This window comes from Otolemur garnettii, unplaced genomic scaffold, assembly GCF_000181295.1.
Source record: "Otolemur garnettii isolate 467f Iridium unplaced genomic scaffold, OtoGar3 scaffold00031, whole genome shotgun sequence".
Lineage (NCBI taxonomy): Eukaryota > Metazoa > Chordata > Mammalia > Primates > Galagidae > Otolemur > Otolemur garnettii.
The window spans coordinates 1589918-1594673 of record NW_003852426.1 but is presented as its reverse complement, the minus strand read 5'-3'; the positions used below and the strand labels follow the sequence as shown (position 1 = coordinate 1594673).

Genomic DNA, 4756 nt, shown 5'->3' with positions numbered 1-4756 from the left:
AAAAAAAAAAAAAACTTATTTTGAAAAATTCTTTCTTCTTCCTTCTTTCTTCTGTTTTTTCTCCTCCTCCTTCTTCCTCTTCTTTTTTTCAGACACTGAGACTTACTAGTTTCTCAGGCTGGTGTGGAATTCCAGGCCTCAAGAGATCCTCCAGCCTTACCTTCTGAGTCACTGGGAGAGTAAGTGTGAGCCACTATGCTCAGCTTCGAATCTTCTTTTAAAAACAAAGATAGTTATTATTTTAAAGGTATAAAAAGCACTGAAGTCTTGGTGCTATCTCATCCAGCTACTACATGTTCTCAATATTGTAGCGACTTACTGAAGTGAACATTCTTATGAAAGCCATTTGCATAGAAAACTTAGAGATATTATTGTATCTCCTTTCTCTGTCTCAAATGTCATGTAGCTCCTAATGCTCTGTGATGTCTTAAACTATTAATCATTACTTAGAAAAGAGAACTTAAAAGCATTACAGAAAAATAATCAGCTTTTCTCTCGGGACGGTAGAGGCCGTGTAGCATCCCCGTTACTCTTGAGGAAAGACCAGTCGGTAGAGGGCTGCATAAAACTTTTAACTTGGAGAAGCAAAACCATACTCCACGGAAGCATCATCAGCATCACAACCAGCAGCACCACCAGCAGCACCACCAGCAGCAACAGCAGCAGCCACTGCCACCACCAATACCTGCAAATGGGCAACAGGCCAGCAGCCAAAACGAAGGCTTGACTATTGACCTGAGGAATTTTAGGAAACCAGGAGAGAAGACCTTCACCCAACGAAGCCGCCAGTTTATGGGCAATCTTCCCCCTGACATCACTGAGGAGGAAATTATTTGAGAAATATGGGAAGGCAAGCGAAGTCTTCATCCATAAGGATAAAGGATTTGGCTTTATCCGCTTGGAAACGCGAACCTTAGCGGAGATTCAGGAGATTGCCAAAGTGGAGCCGGACAATATGCCTCTCCCTGGAAAGCAGCTGCGTGTGCGCTTTGCCTGCGACAGTGCATCCCTTACAGTCCGAAACCGTCCTCAGTATGTGTCCAGTGAACTTCTGGAAGAAGCCTTTTCTGTGTTTGGCCAGGTGGAGAGGGCTGTAGTCATTGTGGATGATCGAGGAAGGCCCTCAGGAAAAGGCATTGTTGAATCCTCAGGGAAGCCAGTGGCTCGAAAAGCTCTGGACAGATGCAGTGAAGGCTCCTTCCTGTTAACCACATTTCCTCGTCCTGTGACTGTGGAGCCCATGGACCAGTTAGATGATGAAGAAGGACTTCCAGAAAAGCTGCTTATAAAGAACCAGCAATTTCTCAAGGAGCGAGAGCAGCCACCCAGATTTGCACAGCCGGTTCCTTTGAGTATGAGTATGCCGTGCGCTGGAAGGCACTCACTGAAATGGAGAAGGAGCAGCAGGACCAAGTGGACCGTAACATCAAGGAGGCTCGTGAGAAGCAGCAGGTGGAGATGGAGGCTGCTCGTCATGAGCACCAGGTCATGCTAATGAGACAGGATTTGATGAGGTGCCAAGAACTTCGGAGGATGGAAGAACTGCATAACCAAGAGGTGCAAAAACGAAAGCAGCTGGAGCTCAGGCAGGAGGAGGAGGGCAGGCGCCGTGAGGGAGAGATGCGGCGGCAACAGGAAGAAATGATGCGGCGACAGCGGGAAGGACTCAAGGGAACCTTCCCTGATGGGAGAGAGCAGGAGATACGGATGGGCCAGATGGCTATGGGAGGTGCTATGGGCATAAACAACAGAGGCGCCAAGCCCCCTGCTCCTGTGCCAGCTGGTACCTCAGCTCCTCCAGGACCTGCCACTATGATGCCCGACGGATCCTTGGGATTGACCCCACCAACAACTGAACGTTTTGGGCAAGCTGCTACAGGGGAAGGAATTGGGGCAATTGGTGGAACTCCTCCTGCGTTCAACCGTGCAGCTCCTGGAGCTGAATTTGCTCCAAACAAACATCACTGATACTAATAAAGTTGTAGTATCTAGTTTCTTAAAACCCTTAAAAGAAGGACCCTTTTTGGACTAGTCAGAATTCCATCCTGGAAAAGTGTTAGGGATCCCTCCCAATAGGTCTACCCTGCCTGTACTATTCTAGGGAGTATGCTGGAGGCAGAGGGCAAGGGAGGGGCCATATTTAACAAATGAGTTCTATGTGGTGTATTGTTTAATCAGTTCTATTTGGTGCATTCCTGAAGTCTCAAATGTGATTGTTGCGGGCCTAGGGGAACCATGGCAAAATGGATCCAATTAGAGCCCCATTAATCTTGATCATTCCGTTTTTTGTCCATCCCATTTTGTTTTCTTACCCTTACACCCCCTACCCCAGAGATACTACCACACAACACCACAAAACAGACATCCCCCAATGACCTTAGCCCCATTGCTCCATTCACTTTCAGGTGAGAATTCAGGCAAATGTCCACAGAGGTCACAGACAAACATACGGTTCTGTTATGTCCCATCTATTACCCCTCATGTCTTTAAGGAAGACATTTTCTCTCTGAGATTTTCATTTCAGTCTATCTTTTAAAAAATCTTGTATTAACTTGCCTCCATCCTTGTTTTGGGTAAAGATGACCCAGGAATGGCCCTTTTGTGTCTATGATGTTGCTGTTCACAGCTTTTCTTGACAGGCCTAGTACAATCTTGGGAACAGGGTTGCTGTATGCTAAAGGTCTCAACAGTAGCTCTTAGCCTTGCCTATCTTAGGTAGTTATGCTGTGCATTTTTTATTGGTGTACCATGTTTGATTTGTCCTTGATTCTTTAAATTTGGAGTTTTTTGAGGAATGGAGCAGTAATGCAGCATCAACTTATTAAAATACATTTCAAGCCTTTTAAAAAAAAGAAAAGAAAAATAATCAGATGAAAGAAGCAGTTGATTTTTAAAATCTTGAAACAATAATTATAATCTTGTTTTTGACATGCAGGCAAAATCATTGAAGTGTATGTTTTTTATGACAGAATAGTATTCCATGATATACATATACCACAGTTTATTAATCCATTCATGGGTTGACAGCCACATACATTGATTCCACACCTTGGCAATTGTGAATTGAACTGTGATAAACAATCTTGTGCAAATGTCCTTATGATAAAATTATTTTTTTCCTCTGTATTTTTTTCCCTCTAGTAATGTGATTGTAGGATCAAATGGAAGGTATGTTTTCAGTTCTTTAAGATTTTCCATACTTCTTTACAAAAAGGCTATATTAGTTTGAAGTCCTACCAAAAGTGTAAGAGTGTTTCCTTTTCTCTACATCCATGCTGGCATCTGCAGCTTTGGGACTTTATGATGTAGGTTTTTTTGGTTTTTTGTGTTTTGTTTTGTTTTTTGTTTTGTTTTTTTTTTGCAGTTTTGGCGGGGGCCAGGTTTAATCCTCCTCCCTTCCAGAGGGGCAGCTTAGTTCCCTCCCTGTGAGTGTGGCCTGGACTTATTGGTTCACTTCCAACTGATAGAGCAATGAGGGTGGAATATTTTGTGATTCTGGGTGTAGGACATAAAATTCACTGTGGCTTCCACCTTGGTTCTCCTTCTCTCTTGCATCACATGCTCTGGGGAAGCCAGCTGCTGTGTCACAAGCAGCCCTGTGGAAAAGTCCCTGTGCCAGGAACTTGTGACCAGCCAACAAGGAGTGAGATTTCTTCAACAGCCATATGAGTGAACCACATTTCATGGACTCTCCAGCCACAGTAAGATGACACAGCCCTGGCTGACAACTGGACTCTTAACTTTGGGAGAGGCTCTGAGCTAGAATATCTCAGGGAAAACGTTCCTAGGTTCCTGAGTATCGGTAAGCATGGGAAATAATAAATATTTGTTTTTAGAGGTGCTATGTTTTGGGAAATCTGTTACACAGCAGCAGATAACTACAACAACTTCCACAGAGAGAATGAATTATTTTTTGTATTTAAGATTAATATGAGAGTAAGAACCATTAGGTTATAATGCTTGCATTTGTTAGGTAAGTTCACCATTGTAGTTGTGCCCCTCGCCCAGGAGGTGTGCCATATACCCTTCCGTTGTGCCCATTGAGGGCCCACCAATCCCCCACCCTCCTCCTCTATACTCCTTGCTCTTTCCCCTTCTCCCCAACTTGAATTAAATTGAGTTTTTCTCCTGTGAAGGCATGTATTAGTTCATCTACTGACTTCATATTAGTATTGAATAAACTAAATACATGCTTTCCATTCTTGTGATACTTTAATAAAAAGAATTATTTCTAGCCAGGCACAGTGACTCATACCTGTAATCTTAGCACATTGGGAGGCTGAAATGGGTGGATTGCCCAAGCTCAGAAATTTGAGACCAGCCTGAACAAGAGGGAAATCCCATATCTACTAAAAATAGAAAAAACAAGCTGGGAGTTGTGGCAAGCAGCTGTAGTCCTAGCTACTCAGGAGGCTGAGACAAGAGGATACTTAGACCCAAAATTTGAGGTTGCTGTGAGCTATGACACCATGATACTCTACCCAGTGTGACAGAATGATACTATATCTCAAAAAAAAAAAAAAAAAAGAATTATTTCTAACTCTATCCAGGTTTACATAAGATGTAAAGCCTCCATGTTTTTTATGAAAGAATAGTATTCCGGCTCGGCGCCTGTGGCTCAAGCGGCTAAGGCGCCAGCCACGTACACCCAAGGTGGCGGGTTCGAATCCAGCCCAGGCCCACCAAACAACAATGACGGCTGCAACCAAAAAATGGCCGGGCGTTGTGGCGGGCGCCTGTGGTCCCAGCTACTTGG

At 44.0% G+C, this 4756-nt stretch overlaps 1 pseudogene; it reads left to right on the top strand.

Moving 5' to 3' along the window:
* The window catches only part of LOC105886920, a 19799-nt pseudogene extending 17831 nt beyond the window's left edge, over positions 1 to 1968 (top strand).
* The last annotated feature ends 2788 nt before the right edge of the window (positions 1969 to 4756 follow it).